Source organism: Ambystoma mexicanum, chromosome 11, assembly GCF_040938575.1.
Source record: "Ambystoma mexicanum isolate Mex_15411 chromosome 11, UKY_AmexF1_1, whole genome shotgun sequence".
Lineage (NCBI taxonomy): Eukaryota > Metazoa > Chordata > Amphibia > Caudata > Ambystomatidae > Ambystoma > Ambystoma mexicanum.
Window position 1 is genome coordinate 816,157,737 of NC_090934.1, and position 23,460 is coordinate 816,181,196.

The 23,460-nt window shown below is 46.7% G+C and overlaps 1 protein-coding gene across 8 annotated transcripts in view; it reads right to left on the reverse strand.

Annotated features, from left to right (window-relative positions):
- The window catches only part of PLEKHA7 (pleckstrin homology domain containing A7), a 1,516,580-nt gene that overhangs the window by 933,097 nt on the left and 560,023 nt on the right, over positions 1 to 23,460 (reverse strand). The window lies entirely within an intron of this gene.

Sequence of the window (23,460 nt, forward strand, 5' to 3'; positions counted from 1 at the left end):
CGCATATATGTCCTAATTGACCTTCTAAATTAGGTCAATTCTCCCGAGGTCAATTGTGAAAAGGTCAATTAGTATACAACCAAACCATCAATATGTGAGCAGGCGAAAGCAGTGGGCCCTTTGGCTGGGTTATGGGGTTCATCATCGGAGGATGAAAACTGATTTGTGTACCCTAAATATCCAAAGAATGCAGGAGCACTTACTCTGAAGGAGGATTGCCTTTTCTAGTGCAGCAGTGATCTGCATTACATGCTCTTGCATTGCCAGCAGTAGGAAGAGAGAAAATCAAGCACCCGGGTATGCAGAAAAGACCCCACTGAAGCCCTTCTTGCAGCATTCCCATCATCATTCTCACACAAAGACATCAGAATCGGAATTTAATATTCTCTCAGGAACCTTGAGAATGGATTTACCAAAGGAGAATTCTCCCTCACCCAGGCTACGTGCACAATTATGACGACCCATTCGAAGGATCCCATGACCACCCTGATGTAGCCACTGCCATTTGGCACAAGGCAAGCCACATGTTGGACAAAAGTGCTACTGGCTCTTTCCGGGCCTAGCCAGAAGACCCACTACCTCAAGTAGAGCAGTGCTCCACCTACCCCCAACCCAGGCTCAACATGGTACACGGTGTGATAGAAGGATGGCATCAGGACGTGGACAGCAAGAGGTAGTATGAGGAAGACTTCAGGACGTAGTAGAAGGGAGACTTCTGAAGCTGGTACTAGGGGTTAATCGGGAGGTGGTAGGAGGGAGATGTCCAGAAGCAGCTGGAGGGGGATCCCCAGAGGTGGGCAGAAGTAGACATCGCAAGGTGGTTGGTAACCAACAGAGAGTGCAATCGGCTAGCAAAGTAGTAGCTACTATGATCAGGGAGGAACTGGGTATGCTTAGTGCAAGGCAAGTGGTGGCTGGGAGACTCTGATCAGAAGGTGTTAAGCCCAAGATGGGAGGAGGAACAAACTCATGGCATGCCATCATGGAGGGCTGGGACCGGAGGAGTAAAAAAGGTTTGCATAAGGTAGAATTGGGACCCTATTAAAGAGAGGTACTACAACTATCTTAAGCTTTCCTGTGTAAGCTGGGACAAACAAGCCCTGTGGAATATGCTGTGAAGTAGAAGAGAAACTACACCAGTGTGTGCAACTTGTGGCAAAGACACAGCATTGTCTTCTGGAACTGCAAGGAGATTCGAGGTGGTCGGGTAAAGAGGAGTGTGGTTTCACTGACGGGCCCATAGATCAGTGCGCACCCTCTAGTACTTGTAAGACAAGATAGCTGCACCATGTGAGGATTGGGGGTGCACGATTCACTTACTCCAACACGACTCAATAATGAGGACTCAGTAGGTTGGCAAAGGGAAGTCCGTTTAATGACAAGTACATCAAACAGAGAAATAAATGGAAATCAGCAGCATTGTGATCACTTGTCTCGCTCCGATTTCCTCGAACTTCAGTTGAACAGCAATAGTTATAGGCAAAACTCATCATCACTGACGTCTAATTCTAAAAAAAACTCGACATGCAATACAATTGGTTAGGAAAGGTAATTTAAGTATAGGTGCTATATCTGTATATGATAATAGGGCATGCGGATTGGATAACTTATCGGGTGGGCGTCTACGACCATCCCACTACATCACACGTGATTGATGTCACCACAAGTACGACGTTTTATTGGTTCTACTATCTATAGGACTCCAGATAACTTGGTCCATTGTGATTGGGCAGATTACACCCATAGACATAAATCCCCATTTTAATTAGCGGCATGCAGAATGGACACCCATGTGCCTGGTGTCCCAAGTTTCACCCTGCCTCCCTTCCATCAATCAGTATCTTAGGGCTATGTGTCATTTAGTTGGCAGGGTATGACCTTGAAACTGTAGTCTCTTATCAGGAAAGGTTATTGCATCCTCGGGACCTGGATGACATCAGGCGGTGGTACTTCTTCGCGCCTGGCTGGTCACGTGTTCGTTCACCATGAATCTGCTTCAGTTTCCAGCTTTTAGTGCATTTATTCTGTTTCAGCCTCGCCACCTGCATGGGCCCCCCTTATCTTGACCTTTATGGGGCAGGCTGGTATGGTCTGAACTTTGAGTCTTGTTAGCTGACACTCTCCTCCCTTTCTCTGGTTCACCTCGATTTCCTAGGCATGAGCCGCTCTTTGTTGAGTTTCGATTCCGCTCCTTCTCTTGCCTTAGGCTGGGTTACGAAACTTGGCCTGTCAGGCCTCTGGCAGCCTGGGTACATTTCTGCTTTTACAAAATGGAGTCGCACTTGTATAATGTGCCTTATTGAGGTAGATATATGGTTGGCGCTTGCAGCTCTAATGTTCTACTAAGCATTGCAAGCAGTATTGATATCTTTAGCTTCTTGCGTTCCAAGCCTATTTACAAACGTTTAACTGGTTGGTTGCTTCCATCTTGTCTCGTAGCAATGTTTCCTCGCGTTTTAACATCGTCTCTTCTCTGTGTCCATTACATGTATTTTCGTAGTTACTCGCACCGGCGTGCTATCTTTGATAGCCGCTTTTGTTCATTCACGAGTCTGTTCAAGCCCTTGTGTCATTTCCACTGGCCTTCCATTAGGGCTCTTTGGGTCTCTTCATGGACCGTCTGTAGGTACTCTTCGTTTCGTATCAGCGGCTGGTACCGCTGTCCGATAGGGTACCGTGCTGCCCAGGGTTGTCTGGTTATGGGCGCTTCAACAGGTATGGATCTTCTGATGTATACTGGGCAGAGTCCCAGTGCTGCTCTTTATTGGTTCATTTGCTCCTCATACGTCACAGACCTTGGCGAGTACGCTCCTGGTACCTCGAAATGAGGAGATGGGGTGCAGGCCATGTCTGGGACCTCCTCTACACTCGTATCCCATCATCAACCAAAAATTATTCTGGGGCATGTCAGAGAGTCTCCTAGAGACTGAGGGTTAGAAAGGCGCCTCAAAATACTGTGAATCTCGGAAGGAGAACTTTGACAGCGTGAACCTTTCATTTTGTAGAACTAAAATATTATTAGGGTATTTATGGACTGTGGGCCTAGCTTAGGGAAGTAATGGAGTGCTTCAGAAACATATGGTGGGATAACAGAGAAACGGGGAGCTTGTGGAGCCAACCACTGGGGAGGAGGAGTGGGGACAATTAGGCATCAAGGGAACTACAAGCAACCGGGGGAGGAAACGGGGGTGAGCAGATCACTCAGTCTAAGGTAGAGTGGGACCGGGGCTGCAAAGGTGCACCCTAGAGACAGAGACCAAATACCACTTTGTTTAGATGCGTTCAAAATAGCAAAGGAGAAACCATCCGGACTATTCCAAGAGGGGGCATATTTATGTTGAGTGTTTATAAATCTTTTTGAGGGAACTTTGAGAAAAGGCAGCCAGGCCCATCTTACGTCGACCGTAGCACGAGTGAACCTAGGTTGGCATCCTGCCCAAGTCTCTGACTAATATGTTCTTTCTGCCCAATGGTTATTAAGAAAACAAAGCTCTGTCCATCAGGCTTGGTCTTGACTCTTGATCGATTTCCATGACACGACGAACGATGTGCAGAATTGCATCCAAGCCACAGTGATTCCCAGATAACTATTTTTAAGGTGAGGAACATTTACCAATTTAAAGTCACAGATACTCCTGCAGTAGAAAAACCCTGAAATCATCTTTAGATCTCTAAAATGCGACCTCACACAGGAAACAACCTTCAAGGAAGTATCTTTTGGGCAAAAGAAGAAATTCTCTAAAACACAAAGCACTGTGAGCTATTATTGTGAGCTTTATTGAAAAAAGGGTGCAACCTTTTAATGAAATGGGGAAATTAGGAGTGTCTAAAAAGGCGGGGAGCAGTACATTGAGTGGAACCGTTTTGTGGGAAGCCCTCCAGTAGCTAGTCTCAGATGACGTTTAAGGATGCAATGGTTGTGTGATCCACAGATAGCCAGAGTGGTGCGATATATCACTGTATTCTAGCATATGCTTCCATTGCTGGTTGATGGAACGTTGCTGAAAGCATGGGCCCTTCTTTCAAGGGATAGAATTCCGCTGGATGTGGTCTCTGGAGAAACCAGTATAGAAGGAGAAAAGCATGATTATTTAGTATCTGTTTGCATGTTGAGAAATGCGGGCCGTCCTGGGTTTCTTTTTATGATTTCACTTAAACATGCAAATACAATTAAATACCATCTGCCACGTCCGTGCAAGAAACATGCCAATTCCATAGGGATCCAAAGCATCTCTGTAGGCAGAGCTGGGCCTTGATGCTGTCGGATTGTGACACACATTAGAAGAAGGCGCAGACTCTGTGTGACAGCTCTAGACAAATTACAGTGTGTGTAAAGAAACGTGCATACAAAGTTTAATGCAGGGTTTATACGCACCAAATGAGTCCCTTTGCCTCTTTAAGACATAGCTTAGCCTCTGTGGCTTTACCCTAAAAAACAAACGGCCCTCCTGGCCACAATCCACGAGTACAAAACCTTCTAAGCAGTCTGAAGCCCATGAAAAACTAAGAGTGGTTATTTGAAAAAAGCCTTGACCAGTCAGTCCAAGGATCTGAGCAGCCTTCCTTGCACCCAAACCTAATGAAGAAAAGTGCAAGAAACATCCCAAGAAGTATGATCTGTATCTGCATATATTTCAGTCAGTCAAACAAGTTTATTTGGATTTAAAAGTCCATTAAACAACATAAAAATGTATACAGGCAGCCCAAATATTACACAGTTCATTAAAAAAAAATTCTAAAATCCTAAACAAACAACAATTAGAAAAAGAAAAGTAAGAAAAAAAAGACTAAAAACGGGGCACAATAGAATAAGAACAATAGTTATTTCATGATCACCAATCCCTAGAGTCCAGTTTTTACAACAACACTTTTAAAACATTGTAAACAGAATTATTCCTCCAATGTTATACTTTTGATAATTGGCTTTCGACTCCCTGGAGCCTCATCAAGTTTTTCCTAAAATATATTGCTCTCTTTAAAAACATAAGTAAGGCCCAGGCCGTAAGAACAGCGTCTGCGCTCAGAAGAAAAGCAAGAGCAGCTTTATGGTGACGTATCTCAGACTTCTTTAGGGCCGGTAACAGAGTTGCCCTACGAATACCTGCGTAACCAGTGCAAAAAAGCAGTAAGTGAGCCAGGTCTTCCAACTGATGGCCACAAACCGGGCAACCAGCCACATCTGGGAATCCTTTCCACCTGGCTGTATTGGCTTGCAAGAGAAGAGAGTCAAACCGTGCCCTCGTTATTAACCACATGTCTTTTTTATATGGACTCCACCTTAAATAGTGTTGAATCCCAGAGGGCCTACTGATCTTGGAATGGCATTCATCAGATTTATTACCATAATCCTTGAGTATTTTTTTCCTTGCCATAGCTTAACGTACCACAATTTTGTGGCTAGAGCCCTCAAGTTTGGTTATTAGTAAGGTAGGCGGGAAAAGAGCACTAAGGTTAACTTCCCCAAAGGCATTAGATATGTAGGCAAGACATGGGATTTTCTGCCACCCCACTCTGCCCAACAGAGTCCGGATAATAAAATGACACAAAGATGCATATTCATTGGCCCACAGCCTGACCCAAAATAAAAGCGGGGCCAACGCCCACTGGTCCTCCCAAAACCCCATTCCCAGTTCTCTATGAATTGATGCGCAGGCTGCAGAGTTCGGGAGCCCCAACAGTTGCCTAAAAAACGTATTCTCTTTGATTTGGATTTCCGCAGCCTTTTGAAAACCCCAAATAGGGGCACCATACATAGTGACCGCCAAAGTTTGGGCTCCATAAATCTTGGTTACTACTTCAAAAGGCTGGCCCTTGCACCTTCACATAAATCGGAAAATGCCCCCAATCTGCTGGCTCCTTTTGGCGGATTGCTTTAGCCACATGTGCCCTGCCAGTCATGGCTTCCGAAAGGCTAATGCCCAAATAATCAAATGCCTTAACTCAGAGTATTATTTCTCCGGCACAAAGCATTGGTTTCATAGCCGTAGGCCGTTTTTGGCCCACATATGCCATCACTGCCGATTTATTGGTATTGATTTTTAGACCCAGTTCACACATGAAAGTTGTGTAAGCATTAATCAGGGCCTGTAATGCTCTTGGGGTTCTTGCTAGCAGGACTGTATCATCAGTATATGCTAAGACTGGGAAACCCCGTCCCCCCAGGACTAAAAAATCTGCCTGAATATTAGTAAGATCAAGGGAAAGGCCATTAATATAAAGGCAGAAACAGATGGGGGGCTAACACACAGCCCTGCATACATTTATAATAATCTTCTTTAGCCCTGAATAAGTATCACCGGACAAGCATGAAAGGACTGTAGATCAGGGTAGAGGGTAATCAGATACCAGCTTTTCAGCGTTATTCACATTCTGTAAAAGAGTGAGCAAAATTGACTTCAAATTAGTAATAAAACCGAACGTAGGACCTTATATTAATCGCATGGGGTAGAAGGCCATGGTTCTTCTGCTGAATGAACGTATGAATGGATGGATGGATGGATGAAGGAGGATCCCACAATTAGCAGCCACCACATTAGGTGAAGAAGGAAAGGATAATTTAGGATCCCTCTACATCGAGATCTTAAAACAGTGCCCAAATAAGTTTAGAACTTGTGTGATTCGGCCCTTTGTAAATGGCCCTGAAAACCTGCATTAATATAAGCCTTCACTTGACTTCTCTCCCGCTTGCGCTCCGTTCTCCCAGAGGTGAACTGCCCTAAAGGGAACGCTGGAGAATTCCCAGTAGGCCTCCGCACCCTGGACCTCTTGTGTCTTAACCCATTTTATGTCCACATTTTCTCATAGGAAAAGGGTTGGTGTTGCTGAAAATGTCTTATATGGGGACCACTTTGAACATTATTTTCAGTGCCTCTGTTGATTACCAGTCCACCCGTGTGTTCTCCCCACTCGTCTAGTCTCACCCAAGCCAGGCACCTGTTCTCACTAGCTCCCTCCACCCATCGCCAGACTCTCACTCTCCGTCCTCCCCTCACCAGCCAGGCACCTGCTCTCACTAGCTCCCGCCACCCGTAGCCAGACTCTCGCTCTCCATCCTCCCCTCACCAGCCAGGCACCTGCTCTCACTAGCTCCCTCCACCCGTCGCCAGACTCTCGCTCCCTGTGCTCCCCTCACCAGCCAGGCACCTGCTCTCACTAGCTCCCTCCAGCCGTCGCCAGACTCCCGCTCTCCGTCCTCCCCTCACCAGTCAGGTACCTGCTCTCACTAGCTCCCTCCACTCGTCGCCAGACTCTCGCTCCCTGTGCTCCCCTCACCAGCCAGGCACCTGCTCTCACTAGCTCCCTCCAGCAGTCGCCAGATTCTTTCTCGCCACCCTCCCCTCACCAGCCAGGCACCTGCTCTCACTAGCTCCCTCCAGCTGTCGCCATACTCCCGCTCTCCGTCCTCCCCTCACCAACCAGGCACCTGCTCTCACTAGCTCCCTCCACCCGTCGCCAGACTCTCGCTCCCTGTGCTCCCCTCACCAGCCAGGCACCTGCTCTCACTAGCTCCCTCCAGCCGTCGCCAGACTCCCGCTCTCCGTCCTCCCCTCACCAGTCAGGTACCTGCTCTCACTAGCTCCCTCCACCCGTCGCCAGACTCTCGCTCCCTGTGCTCCCCTCACCAGCCAGGCACCTGCTCTCACTAGCTCCCTCCAGCAGTCGCCAGATTCTTTCTCGCCACCCTCCCCTCACCAGCCAGGCACCTGCTCTCACTAGCTCCCGCCACCCGTCTCCAGACTCTCGCTCTCCGTCCTCCCCTCTAGTCCCGTCTATTAGGAGAATTACGCAGGGCGATTCTATTTAGAGAAGTTCAGCAGATTTTGAATAGATGAGGCACTGTCTGACCTTAGCTTCCCCTCAATCTAGTATGTAAACATGTCTCAGTGTTGCAGCAGAGCGACAAAACAACATAATGACAAAGAAATTAACAAACTATTAAGGCGAGTTATGGTGGATGCATAAAATCTGCGGCGCCGAGTCAGTGAGCTACCTCGGTGCTGGCTGCAGGTATCGGCGTGTAATCTTCAGGTTAGAGCCTCAAATCCTGACAGCAACACATGAACGTCGATGAATCGAGCACCACTGAATTGGGTGACAGCAAACCAGTAGCCCTAACTTACGATATGATAGGTTATACGGACCCGGGGATCAAACCTGTGTTGTAACCTGTCGCCTTGCTTCCAAGGCGAGCACGTTGCCACTGAGCTATCCTCCCGAGACTTAAATACGTGTTTACTGTGACGTGGCTGCAGCCCATCAATGGCTAGGGCCCTGAAGGCCTTATTCCAGCTCAGGGTGAAGGGATCCAGGGAGACGCGGCCTGCGCATTCCCTCTCCTGCCAGACCTTGAAGTAGCATTGGCAACTGCAGAAATTAATTTTATAGCTGCCTAACGACTTTCATCTCCACGCTGACACGGTGGCTGCTCTCACTCCACGGCGCAGCAGATGCGCTCATCTGACGGTCATCTGCAGCCTTTCGCCATCTGAAGGCTGCGCATTTAGTGCTTCTGGGTATCTAACAAACAAGGGCATTGTGAAGTTTCCGTGAAACGTCTCACGCTGGAATGAAACAGCAAAACGTTCACCTCTGCAGTTCCCCTGAACATTCTGTGTGCTTATAACCTCGTTACTGAAATATGAAAACCTCCCACTCACGCGATCACGTACAAGCACATAGCATATGACACACCTGGTCCTGGTGTATAAAGAATAAGTGATCAAAACCTGTCCTGTGCCCTGGCATCCATTTGTACGACCTATTTTTTTTTTAGACCCTCCCCACCCCACAAAAAAAAAAAAGAGTAACGCAAAAGGGGGCTGGATGAAAAAGAACCAGAGCTCCATCAGAACAGGAGAAGGAAAGCAAAGAAAATGGTAGAAATGCTGTACATCCGGTGGCAGGGAGGAATGGCATGGGACCACAATGAGGGCCAGGACGAAGGGGTGTCCATTGGTGAGCCAGAATCCGGAGCAAACTAACATAGGACAGGGACAGGAGAGGACCAGCCACCAACTAATAGTGCCAAGCTGGCATGGCGAAGCACTGTAGGGTAACACTGGGAGGGATTCAACCGAGGCAAGGACTATGGGAATACCATCATAGGAGGAGGCCAACAGGAAGCACGGTCAGGAGAGGATTAGTGGAGTCAAGAAGCAGAGCACCAGAAGAAGGCCGAAGACTGTCAGAGTCCCGCAAGAGCAGAGCTACTAAAAGACAGGTGCATTGTCTCCCCAACTCCAGCAGATGTGTTAAAAAGGCAGTAGCAGTGCCCACAACTCAGCCCTGAACAGGGTCAGTCAGCTTTTTACGTTTCACAAGACCCCAATGTCGGCCCCCAGTTCATTTTATTCATGCTAGGCACTCAAGCTTTTCAAACTTTGTTAAACATTTTTGTCACCATGATCTCCTTGAGTGGGGGAAAAACAGGGGAGTTCAATCAAGTGGACATTGCACTTTCCACTCAGGTTGCTTGCCGTGAGGACATTACTATCACGGATTGGTTCATAATATGTCCTTTCCAAATTTTCAGCTGCTTGGACCAACCTCCCTTTGTAAAAGTCTCACTGTGATGAGCAGTTCTTGATACTTTCCCGAAAATGACTTTGAGGACCTAATGTCATCATTGATATTGCTAATTGATTATTGTGTATCTAGATATGGCTATATCCCTCAAGCTGTAAAAGATGAGTTTTAAAAAAAAATATTTTACAAAGGGTGTCAGCAGGCATCGTCTTATATCGCAGCTTCCATCAGTGGCCCAGATTCTGGAGGAAATCACCACAGTATAGTTTCAAAATGATCTTGAAACTCACACATTTCTTCAATCAGGCTTCCACCTAAACAGTTGCACTCACATCCATCCTGGATGTTGGAGAGAAATGCTTAGGCAAGCCAGAAGCATCGATTCTCTTAGATCCATTTATTGCATTTGATACCACTGATTGTAAGATTCTCCACGATCGCCCAGATCATCCGTTTGGTATTTTAGGGTGAATACTAGATCCAGTGAAGCAGGCATGGTATCAAGAGAGACACAGTCTCAAAAGTAACAGTTTGAAAACCTTTATTATAAAACTTGGTAGGGTTGGGGTAACGCCTAACTAGTGGGATTGTTCCCTCAACTGATGCTTCTCAATGTCCAACTCCAAAACCAAAGTTTGTCTGTGTCAAAACCTATGCTTGCCCTCACTCAAACCAAATGTGATATGGGGTCTTGTTAAAGGGAAAATGGTGGTTCAAAAAGAAATCTAAACGAAAGCTGGTTTCAGGCAGCCTTAGCATCAGGTGTAGTTCTGCCAGTCTCAAAAACCGTTGCACTCTGAACCCTCCACGCAGGGCTCTTGCAGCAAGTCAATAGAGTTCATAATGTCTCTGTGTCCCTTGGGGTTCCCTTCCCCAAGGTTTGATCTTTCCAGTTCCAAACAAAAAAGACACAGTTCCCATTAGGCCTCTCAGGGTTCCCTTCCCCAAGCTTAGGCCCCTCTTGTCTAAAACAAAAGTTCACCATGTCAGTATGTACCCTTCAACGCACAGTTATTTCAAGGGGCAGTATCAGAGATTTTTGAGAATGCCAGGCTTTTGCTCCTCCCATGCCTGACCACTCTGACTTCTGACCCCGCTCCTTATTCTGCATACATTTCGTCTGGCACCTTTTCCCTTCTGTGCCTCTTTCACTCTGTACTTGTTTCTTTTCCACCTTTTGTCTTTCGGTGCCTCTTGTGCACTTTCTACTTTGCCGTGCACACATGCACCTTCTTTCCACTTTACCATGCCTCTTGCGCACACTGTTTCTGCCTTCAGGTCGCTCGCACCCTTTTTCTCCGCTTTTGGGTCGCTTGCACCTTCTCTTTGCTTTCTGTTCTCTTTAAATTCACTCTATCCTTTTCTGTTATTGCACTGCTAGCGCACTTTCTCTTGCTTTTCTGCTCTTTCTTTCCGCTTATCATATCACTTGCATCTTTAATTCCTTCTTCTCCTGCTCCACCCACCCGCACACTGAGTTTCTCTCTCTCACACACACAAAACTCACCCAAGTAGCGGGTGCTGGCGAGCAGTTCCTCAGGATATGTGAGTCAGGGTCTCACCACCTGCCCCTCAGACACACGTACCAGGGGAAGGAGCACTGGCTTGGATATGGCCAGTAGGTTGAAATCTGTGCCACTCCGGCTCCTTGGAGACACGGCTCCCTCGCCATGCTGCAACCCATCTTACACACCGGGTCAGCATCTTGGCGTCCCACTCTCCTCCGGATCTTCCAGGCTGCACGAGGATGAGCCTTTTTAGGTCTGTCTCGAACAATCTTTGCTTACTGCCAGATCTAATGAAGATGCATACAAGAGAGAAGCCTTTGTGCAAATCAACTGCTCCTTCATGCATAATCGCTGTATACTCCTGAAAGATGTGTCACAGCAGCTGCATTTTGTAAGAGCCACTGGGATGGTACGTTAGGAAGAGAGCTTTGAAGAGCTTTTTAGTTGGAAGGCTGCTTGGTACACTGATGGCTGTTACCTTTTTGGGCTGCATTACACTATATATGTTTTGATGTGCTCCAGGCCCAGAATGTGCTCTGACCAATCAAAGTGTGATCCCGGTCTATGGAAGACAACACATGATGTTATTATCCAGAGCATGTTTTTAATCAAAATCTGTACTTCCGTGGGCACTGGTGGGCCTCTTTCATTGCCGATGCCATTAGGGAGACATGCCTGGTTGTCTTCCTGGTTCTAACGGCCCTGGAGCCTCGGATAGGATACTACAGAAAAGACTATCCCCAAAATGTGAAAAGGGTAATTATATTTAAGTGATTGTATGCATGTTGCAATTGATTTTGCAGCATGTGTGTGCACAAGTTTTTAGATGAGTGTGCATGCAAGTGAGTGAATGAGTGTGTGCGAGACTAAGTAACTGTAAATGTGTGCTCTAGTGCAACGTGTGTGGGCAAAAGGGGAGATAACTGTTTTGCAGCGTCATCCTGCAATATTTTGTAGGCGCCATTATGAAAGCATCCAGCGTCAATAATGGCATACATTGTTGGGTGCAAGCATCATGAAAATATTGTAAACTGCCTCTGTGTACTGTTGGTGGCCTGACATCTATTGGATACTTTCACGTGCTACATTAGAAAACCATTTGTTATTATATGATATGATATGGCATTTATAACACACCTATACACAAGTGTAAACTGTATGACTGTTTACTCCATTGTTCTCAAAATCTGCACATATCTTTATTATTTATGTATTGTGAAATGGTTCACAGATGAGCTTTACACATCTTCAAATAAGAACACAGTAAGTATAATTATCCAGAATTCATCATCACAAATAACAGGATTGACGAACAAAAACTAAAGTTTTTCAGGAGAGACTTTTGCAGCTTTACGCTTCTTAGTTTCCAAGCAAGTCGAGACCCATGTACAATTCAATTCCATAGAAAGCTTGGAGGCATCATTCTAAAGTGAGAAATCAGATGATCGAAACAAGGCATTCTCAGATCTTCTATGGTAAAGCATTCAGCAACAATGTGAAATAATGCCTCCATTACCTCAGGGCTTCCTCATTGTCCACAGGTACGTGTTTCTGTTGGGATTTTTGAGTGGACACCAAGAATTTCGAAAGGTAGGAAATCGATTAAAATGTATCCATAGAAACTTCGAACGAGCATGTGCATCTGGAAATGTCACTAAATACGATGAAATAGCGTGTAACGGTTTCTCTTCCTCAGTAATATATGGGCACAATGTATATGTTTTACACACCGAGGAGGTCGATACCCAATTGTGTCTCTAGAGTTTAAATTTCCGCCTTGGTTGGGTTCGTAATAAGAATGTCCACAGAGGCCTCAAGAGAAGACAGCATAGATTGACAATAACAAGTCCAATTATTACAAATAATATCTGTAGCATACATTTCTTTTAAAATATACCATAGCGACTTCTCAGTTGCCATTAGGATTTTCCTGTATAGTGATAACGTTTTCCACTTTATTGTAGCCTCGAGGGATAGGAGGCCTAATTCCAATCTAATTACCGGAGCCATCATGCCATTCGGAAGGTGTAAAGCTCACCTCCAGGTGACTTGTAGCAGATAATGAAATAGGTCCATTAGTGGAGATATTTAGGCAACATACGTTAAATAGGTCAAGCTTAAACTGTATAAAAAAGTATCAAAGGAAGGGCAGAAAAACACCTATATTTGTTGCCAAGTATAAGGGCCTGCGTCGCTAATCTTGTTTTTTGTTTTATCGAGGTTAGATAAGCTGTGTCATTAGCCCCACCACTTAATGGAAAGCACATATAGGTAAATGGTTTTAAAATCTCCAACAATTCCTGCTGATTCAAATACCACTTAAAATGTGCATACCTTTTTATCGTATTTGAACGCAATATTAAAATCTTAGTTTTTTCCAAATTGATCAATTATTTTTTATTTGCATACAATTGTAACATTAAATGTTGCCTTTGCGGGCAAATGGGCATTTTAGGTAATAAAGCCAGGTCATCTGCGTATAAACGCCAATTTACAGGATTTAGACCAAGACGGGGAGGGAAGAAGATGGCTTTCCTTTAATCATCCCCGATTTAAGGCCTTTATGTGTTTCAATGGGCTCTTATAAGAGACCTTCACAATTAAGGCGAATCCTAATGGTGATATTAGAGTAGAGAGCGGAAATAATTTCTATAAGGTGACCAGGACAGCCCATAAGTCTCGTTTTCCTTGACAGTTGAGCATGGACCACACACTGTCGGAGGCCATTGTAAAATCTACCATCGCCACACAAACCCCTCTATTATTAGTGATGGTGTTACTTTTATCAAATTTAGGATGAAGCCATTTAAGGATGTCCCAGTGCCCCGGTGGAACCGGTTTGAAATGTGCCCATATAGCTGGAACATTCTGCCCATTGATAAATTTGAAATTCCAGTTCAGATGCAAAGAGCTCGATTGGAATATCGAGCAGTACAATGGGACGATAATTGGGCGGATTACATTGTTCCCCTTTTTAACAATAGCAACAATTATTGAAGATCTCCATGACTCTGGAATTACATAAGTGTGATTTCGTATTTGAGTGGCGCTAGAAAGCCTGTCAGGGTGGGGGTGCAGGAATTTGTGCACTTTACAATTAGCTTACTAATGTCATCCACTTCAAGAGAGAGAGTCCAGACCGTTGTGGGGCGAAGAATTGGGGAGTATAAGTTTTCTATGTTCACTGAATAGATCATTTTATCCCCTTAAGTGCCAGGCTATTATGCAAGTCTATGCAAAAAGGACGAGCATACTCGTCCTTGGCATTTAATGTAAAAAGCATCTTGATTTTTCGATGGGATTTATCTGTATAGGGCCTCCAGTTTCAAGATGTTTGTTTACCAGGTGCCACAAAGCCGCAGAGTTCGATCTGGCCAACATCTTTAGCATATATCCTGAAACTCTATGTACTAAGATATTCTTATGGAAACAACCAGTTTTTATATAGGTTTTTAAGTCGTCGCTTTCCAGCAGCATACTTCTCATTTTATCGATTATCAAAAATGCATATTTTTTATGAATCTGTACTGTTTTGTCAAATTGGTGCTTCTTCTTTACATTAAGAGATTTAATAGGCATCACCTTATCGTAGAAGGCCACAAGAGCTTTCGTATAATCATTCACCAAAAAAAACTCATATTCAAAGTTCGGTTATTAAATTCTAGTTTCATATCCTCATTGAATTTTAGAATATGTCTCTCTGTCAAACGGAGTCTTGTTGTACCACCATTGTTTGCCACAAAATGATGTCGATAGCAACATTTAACCTTTTCCTGCTTCGGAATGGCACAGTGGGCCACAATTAAAGGACGATGGTCGCTACGTGTCAAATTTTAAATCTCAAGGGATAGACAAAAAGAACGAATGGGCTCTGTGACCAATAACTAATAAAGTATAATTAAAATTGTTTATTTATAATGTGCTTAATACCATGAGTGGTTTCTAAGCATGGGATCAGGTTTCAAAGCTGTGTTGCGCTGTGTTGTCTTGCTTCCGAGACAAATGTGTTGCCCCTGAGCTATCCTTCCTCCCGTCTCCCAGCAAGCATAGCTTTCTGTGGGCCTCTGCTACATGTGATATTGGCTGGTAATTCGCAGCAATACTACCGTTCAGTTGAAACATGTCCCAGACTGCACAGCCCAGCAGCATGCCTGTTACCTACAGATCCAACCGCCTACGGTATGACCCCCACACCAACCCCCAGATCTTCCCCTCACGCACACCAACCATGTGCAGCTCGTCCTCTTAACCCACCCGCAACTCTCTGTAGCTTTTCTGGCCCCCGCACGTCAACCCTGTGCCACTGGCGTAACAGGGGCCCCCGCAGCCCCCGCGGTGTGGGGGGCCCCACCAGTACATGGCTGGGAGGGGGCCCCAGTAAAAAAAAAATATATATATATATTTTTTTCTAAAAAAAAAAAAAAGTTTCTTTTGAAATGCACTCTGCATTCATAAAGAACATTTCTGTAACAGAAATAATTTCTTTATGAAGGCAGAGTGACTACAAAAAGAAATTTTCTTTTTGAAGTCTGAGGGCCCCCGTACCCCATGACATGGAAGACCCTAGGCTGGAGGCCTCCATGTCATGGGGTGGTGGGGGGGGGGAAACCCTATGCCTTCAAAAAGAAATTGTTTGTTTTTGAAGCCACTCAGCCATCATAAAGAAATTATTTTGATTATGGTTCGGTCCTTAACTGAAATAATTTCTTAATGAAGTTATAGTGACTTAAAAAAGAAACAATGGGGCGCATTCTGACCATGCCGGTCCGGAAACAACGGTGCTGGTAAGCTTACAGGCACTGTTTTTTCCTGACCGGCATATTACAGGTCTGCCTGGTGGGGCTGCCGTGCCCGACAGGTCTGACCCTGCCAGACACAGCAGCCACGGTAGGCAGACCTGTCACGGAAGCACCGGCACCGTTAACAATGGTGCAGGTGCTTCTGTGTCCCCATTCCCGTGGAGTCTGGGGTTTAACGAAATTACCGGCACCTGATTTCCCAGCCGCCGGACTTGAAATAGCACGGTGGCACCGGGAAGTCAGGCCATAGTAATTTTTTATGGGTCTGGCGGCAACCCGCCGGTAGCACCGGCGCGGTTACCGCTGGACCCGTAATGAGCCCCAATTTCTTTTTTAAGTAATAGGGCCCCCCCTCAACTCCATGAGGTGTGTGTGTATGAGTCTATGGTGAAAGGGTGCACACTCAAATGTATAGCCGGCTGCCTGTGTGTGTATGGTGAAAGGGTGCACAGTTAAATGTATGGGTGGCTGTGGGGGTGTGCCTGCATGGTGAAAGGGTGCACACATAAATGTATAGGTGGCTACCTGTGTGAGTGTATGGTGAAAGGGTGCACACTTAAATGTGTGGATGACTGGGTGTGTATAAGGTGAATGGTGTGTGTGCTTGTGTACAGGGGCACAAGAAAACCTTCATTTCGGGGGGGGCTAACCCTTCAAATGTTGGGAGAGGCGCTAACTTCACATGCGGTGGGGAGGGGGAAACTTATTTTTGTGGGCGCATCCAAATTATTTACGCATTTTAATGAGACTATTCTAGTGCAGATTCAATGTTACAAGCAGTTAGCTCTCTCCTATAAGTCTCCTGTTCCCTCTCTACCCTTCCAATCACTCCCCTGGCATGCAAGTACTAAACCAACATCACGATTTCAATCGCCTAAACAATGTGGAATTTGAATGCAGGTACTAACAGTGAAATGCTTTACGTTGGTAATTGCTGGGTTCTTGTTAACAGCAAAAACCAGGTGCCGTTTAAAATCTGTGTCCTGTTCGGTCTGGCAACTGCTCTAAAGGTTAGCCAAGTTGAGTCAATATAGCCCAAAATGTCAGGGGGGGTAGTGCTGAAGCCCAGTCAACTCAATGGTGTTGCGCTACTACTTGTGTTTAAGGCCTTGCTTACTCCTAGCCCTATTCTTCCTCGTCCCAGTACTTATATACGAGGCAGTACGTGTGTTCGAGGCACTCTGCCTCATACAAAAGTACTAGGAAGAGGTAGAGGTACATGGAGGTAATGCCTGATTTAGCTACCTGTAATCTTCATCACTCCTAGTCCCACTGTTCCTCATCCCAGTACTTACCTATGAGGCAAGGAGCCTCATACAAAAGCTCTGGGACAAGGAAGAGGGACGCAGAGGTAATTCTGGGCCAAGGAGCTGATTGTGGAGGTTGGGGTGGTGGGTGGGAGGCAGAGTGGATGTGTTGGGGGGCAGGATTGTGTGATAAATCATAATGGTTGTCCATGTCCAGGCTAAGCAGGCATGATATGTGGTATTAGTGGCTAGAGAGGCATTTTGATTTAGCCAGTCTAGTCATTCCTCAGTTTGGTATGACTTTCTTTTAACTGGACATTTCTGATAAAGTAGTCCTGCTAACTTTAATTACCTGGCTAGATTGGCATTTGGGTGCTGCCAGTCTAGCCATTTCTTACTGCGGCATTGTATATTTTTCTGGGCATCTGTGATAAAATGATATGATGTGATTGAAGTCATTTATAATGCGCCTGTACACAAGTGTACACAAGGGAGGGATGATAGAGGGAGGACAAGACAAACAATCTCACTAGGCCTTGTGTCATTGTGAGAACGAGAAGTGCAAGGGAAAAGGGAGAAGGGAAGTGCAAGTGAGAGGGGAGGGGAAAACAGGGCAGCAATGCTCTCAGTAAGTGCAGCCAGGGCAGAGCAGCTATTGGTTCTGCAAGGAGAACAATGGACTGCAGGGTTACAGTTACAGCCCCTAAGTGCATGGTAGGCCCGGAGGCAGTGCAAGGGTGACCAATCAAGAAAGAGCCTGGACTCAGAGAGACTCTGAGGGTAGCCAAGCAGCCATCAGTACAGCAGACATGTAGGTCAGGTAGGTCAGCAGGGGGGGGAGAGAGAGCGAAAGCAGCAAAGAAGAGGAAAGCTTTTAGCTGCTTCCGAAACTTCAGGTTGTCCGCCTCAAGTTTGAGAGGGGCAGGGAGGCCATTCCAGTTGGAGGCACCAGCAGAGGAGAGAGGTCTACCCCCACTCTCTGCCTGGAGAAATGTCTAAGCCTTAGAGAGTTGGAGGTAGCTGAGTGAAGGGTTAGAGAAAGAAGGTTTTTTGGAAGAGGGCATTGGATTTAGTGTTGGCACTGGCCCCAGAAAGCCTTGTGGGCAATGCAAAGGTTCTTGAACTTGATCCTTGCAGCCAGTGGAGAGATTTCAGGGCTGGAGAAATACAATCCCAGGGCTTGAGGCCAAGGCTAAGTCTTGCAGTCCTGTTCTGGATTGTTTGCATATGAAGGAGACTAGAGGAAGACAGATTGAGAAAGTGGCTGTTGCAGTAGTCCAGCTTAGAGACAGTGAGCGTCTGGTGGAGAGTGAGAAAGGGAAGAGTCCCTTTGAGGAGGAGCAGCTGGTAGTGGGACTTCTTGGTGATGTCCGAGATGTTAGGAGAGAAAGAGTGTGGCGTTGAAGATGACACCAAGGTTTTTTGCCTCGCAGGAAGGCAAAAGGAAGAGGGCCCAAGGTGGTCTGCTATAGTGAGAGAGGAAACACAGTGGCAAGGGTCCCAATGAGAAGGATCTCTGTCTTACTGGCATTAAGGCACAGATTGTTGGAGGCGCACCAATCCTGAATCGTGGATAGACAGTCAGGAATGAGCAAGAGAGGAGAGGAGGATGAGGGGAGCCTGAAGGAAAGCTGAGTCATCCGCACAACACTGAACGTTAGAGGATAAGGTAGAGATCAGGGAGGCCAAAGTGGCCAAGTAGAGGTTGAAAAACCAGCGTGAGAGGATAGAGCCCTGGGGAATGCCACAGGTAGAGAGAGGTGGCGGAGAGAATGGGACCACGATCGACCTGGGAGCGGAGTGGCGGTCCAAGTGGAAGTAGGTCAGTCACTCTAGGGTCTGATCTGTGATGCCCAGGTTCTCACAGAGTCGATTGATCAGGATGGCGATGTTGACCCTGTCGAAAGCAGAGGAAAGATGAAGGATGAGAATAGAAGGAATGCTGGAATCAAGGTTAGAGAGCAGCACAGGTGTTAAGGAGAGCAGTTTCCATGCCTCTGGCAGCTCTGAAGCCAGACTGATGGTCATGGAGACAACCAACAGATTCAGTGTGGAGAGTAAGCTGGGAGATGGCAAGCTTTTCCAAGAGTTTGCTCAGGAAAGGTGGAGATTGAGCGATAGTTTTCCAGCAGGTAGGATCAGCAGACTGCTTCTTGAGGAGTGGGTGCACAAGGAAGTGCTCAAAGGGAGAGGGGAACATTGCAGTGGCGAAAGAGTGATTACAGAAATCGGTCAAGGCTGGAGCGAGGGTGTCAATATGGGCTTTGATGGTTCTGGAGGAGCAGCGGAGCACCTGTTTGGACGACACTTTCATAGATCGGACTTGTCTAGAAACCTTGTCAGGTGTTGTCAGAGAGAAAAAGGAAAAAGGAGGAGGAGAGAAGAGATGGCCAAAATGGGGCGAGAGAGGAAGAGGACATAGAGGACAGGATGTCCTGAGATTTAGCAGAGAAATGAGAGGCCAGAGCTGTACAGAGGCCATGGGAGGGAACAGAAGAGGTATAGACCACAACAGGATTGACCAGTTCCTTGCAGATTTTAAAGAGTTTGGCCGTGTTGTTCGAGGCCATGGAGACACATGCTTTATTGTGTGCTCTCTTCTTGATGAGTGTTATTGCTTTGACTGGCATTTTGCTGAAAACAGTCTAGGTATGTCTAAATGTGGCCTGGCATTCTGTACTATAATGTTATTACGTGTTTACACTGGTCTACATTGTGCAGCCAGTTGGAAGCATTAATGTTCCTGTGCACTGTTGGTGACTTGCATGTATTGGATTGTGTTACCCTACAAAACAATTGCAAACACTCTGGCTTTATAGCCAATTTATCTCAGAAAGTGTGCTGTATATTGCATTAAAACACATATTTATATCTTTTTCCTAGTGCAGTGTGCGGCATACCCCTTCAGCAGCACGTTCATGCGTATTGTGCAAGCGTGACAGTCTAGGCCGGCCCAGAGTGTGGGGCAACCCGTGATTTGTTGCCGAGTTGGGGGGCCCCCTCAGCATGGCTCGCAGGGGGGCCCCCACATTTTGTGTTACGCCACTGCCCTGTGCTTGCCCCAGTCCCACCACCCAGCTCCCATATCCAAACCATGTACATTATGTCCAGCTTCCAGCAAAGCCGAAAAAGTGTTGCCACGTGCAGCACAGTACATCCACCCAATCTCTATTCACACAATGACATCCAGAATCCATCTAAACAATCATGCTCATCAACTCAGCCACCCATCCTCCACCCACCCAACTAAACACAACGATCCAACCTTCAATCCACCGATAAACACTAAATCTGATGAAAAGCCAGACCTGTTGGTTTTGTCAATGCTTCTTGTTACACCACTTCTTCAGGCACATTGTCCCTGTCCTACAAAGCTGCAGCTAAAGCAAATGAAGCAAGTTCATACCAAGGCAGTCCTAATTCTATTGATCTGCTGTGCCCACGTGTGTGTGGGGCTACAGGCCAAGCCTGGAGCCATTCCTAAGAAGGGCAAGGGCACAATTCACCAGCGGTTTTACCAGTTGGGCATCTGCCGATGGTCCGGCTCATTCAACCTTAGCTACACTAAACACTGACTTATCAACATGGTGTTAATGCTCATTAAAAGGGTGGAGACTAATAGAGGTCTAACGCTCGTACACTGGGGGTTCATCAACTAGAATTACTGAGTGGTAAATTACTTTACTGTCTTTTCATCATGGGGGATACACGGAGAAGGTGGGTGGTATAGAGGGGGTAGGGGATATGAAATAGCAGGGTAGGCAGTGACGTCTGCGGGGGACATAAGGGGAACCCACGTCAAAAGTAAAAAAAAGCCAATATGAAAATGAACAAGAAGTAACTTACCACCAAGTCATTCTTAGTGGACGACACCATACAAACTTGCCGTTTACAATCAACCACCACAGAGGAAAGTCTGCAATGGGTGTGTGCCTTCTAGAAACCGGTTAGAGGAATGGCAGGAACTGCAGGCAGGAATCAGGTAGCCCTTTTGTTGCGGGAGTGCATGCGCGCAGGCTACCCGCAACGCTAAGCAAATGTAAACAGTACTGGGATGGCGTATTCAAACTTCCTGTCGTAGGGGTGGGCCACGGTTGGATATTCACATGTAGGGTGTAGTTAGGCCGTGGGGCAGCATGTTTTTGCAAACCATCACGCGGGAAATGTGTGCATACAGGCAACGTAATAAGAAGCACACTTTCTCGCAACTTTCCTTTTAGAGCTTTGCAGAAACCCTTGGTAATATGAAAGTTAAGAAACACGCCATATACACTGCTAAGGCATGTTTAATTAGCTTTTGAAATGCCATCTTGCAACATGCCTGGGATTTGTGTTTAGTCCGCCATTCAACTTTTCTGCATTGCCATTTATTTTGTATGTGCCACTTTCAGTTTGCATAGTTCGCAAAGTTCAGAGGAGTTTTTTCAACCGAATAGATGTATTAGGCTGAGCACATGCCACCTATAAAAATCCTGGTACTGTGTCCAAGCACTGATGTAAGGCAGAAACATGTCTGGGGATGCTTGTGGTCTCATGCAGGAGAGATGTGACCTAGCAGTTTGGGCTGAACTGCCACTTTTAGGGTGGGACCTAGCCTGATTTGCATAGGGTTTTTCCCCTTCTGTAACGGCTTAGCAGGCTGAAAAACCATGGTATGGAGGTTTGCCCAGAGCCGTGCCGTGGTTATGATTTATTCAAACCCTTCCAGCCATCAACTTTTGGGCAATGCTGCAGGGCCGCCCAAAGCGAGGCAGGGTAACTGGTGTTACCATCAGCAGGCCAGGCGAGGGGCAGCCCAGCTTCGCCCCTCCCCCCCCCCCGTCTACTCCTTTCCTCCCCCCAGCTAGAGAGACAAGCAGTCTATGTAACAGAAAGCTGAGGAAGGGCGAGGTGCGAACAATCACCTCACCCTTTCCTCCAGGCACCAAGGTGCTAAGCACCTAAGGAAACCAACAGTCAGGCAGGGCCCAGGTTCAAACACCTGCCCCCCCCCCCAGCGGGCCAGACAGTCGGCTATCCGGCCGAGGGCTGGAACACAGCAGCCCCCACTACTATACATATCAAAGACCCAGGGCTTCCCTGGGTCTTATAAATGAGAGCGGCTAATATGAGAAAACACAATCAGTTTGTGGCCCTGAACGGGGACCCAAACACACTGGAGGTACACTGTTTACTCAGCGCCTTCCAACCTTTGATTCTTTACCACAGAACCCTCCCACCCTACAAACAAGGGAGAAGAACAAAGAAAAAGAGGTACAAGGCACTGTACGGTGCCCACGAAAAGTCATGGGACATGAGAAGGCGGGCACAGGCCAGTGGGGGTAAACCCAGGACCCAGTGCCCAAAAGTATGTTACTATTATGATATGTGATTATTGTTAGCTCCATAACCATATCTGTACAATAAAAACCGACGGCCTTTTATTGCCAACACTTGACAAACACTGTGTGAGCCAAATTATTCTGGGTGAGGGTATGGGGTCGGCCAATAATTATGCATGCATATGGGTTCAGCAGTTATGGGTCTGCATGTGTGCCAAGGCTGCGGCAGCTTCTAAAGTCCACATTCAAAGAAACGACGTCTCTGATAAGGTCCCCTCACCCCCGCCCTCGCATCCTGCTCCGGTGAGAAACGTGCCTTTTCATGTGTGACATTGGCGTAAGAAGCCAAGCCAGTCATTCACTCACCGAAAGCACCTGTCGTGGGCGAGCGAGGCCAGAATATACACGTCAACTCCAGCATCTCAACATACCATTGTCATGTCTTCCATTGTGGGTCAAGCTATTGCGTTAAAACGTGATAGTGTTAGCCTAGAGGTCCGCGTGTGCACAGTATAGGAGAATGAAGCCAAAATAACAATACGCCGTCTCCACAGTGGTGTCAAGCATGCGAGGGGCGTGCATTATTACGCCATTACAGAAACTGCCAATACATGCGGTAATAAACTAGAACCAAAAATGAGAGGCGAGTGGCGCATGACGGACACGTCTGGGGGAGACAGGACCTTGTCAATCGCACATCCGGCAATAGCAGTACTCTTGCGAGCATGCGGTAAAGTGAAGGGTCGCGTGGGCGAGCACACACGCTGGAAAGCAAAGTTGAGAGTCTGCGCGGGAGGCCCCTCCCTCTCCGAGCGCCCGGAGTCCCGGGATGACACTTGGACAAGCGGGGGCCGGTTATCAGCCCCGCTCAGCAACCGAAACCTCCTTCCGTGTCCCGCGGAATCAGAACAAGCCTTTCACTGTTACTACACCCAGGTGCTCTCCCGTGAAAGCATTCACAATTAACCTGCCGCTGTCGCGGGTGAGTAATGGCCCAGAAACGTGGCCCCACTGCCGCTCTTGCTCAATAAAGGTGCAGGCCAGGGCTGTAAACAAAGAG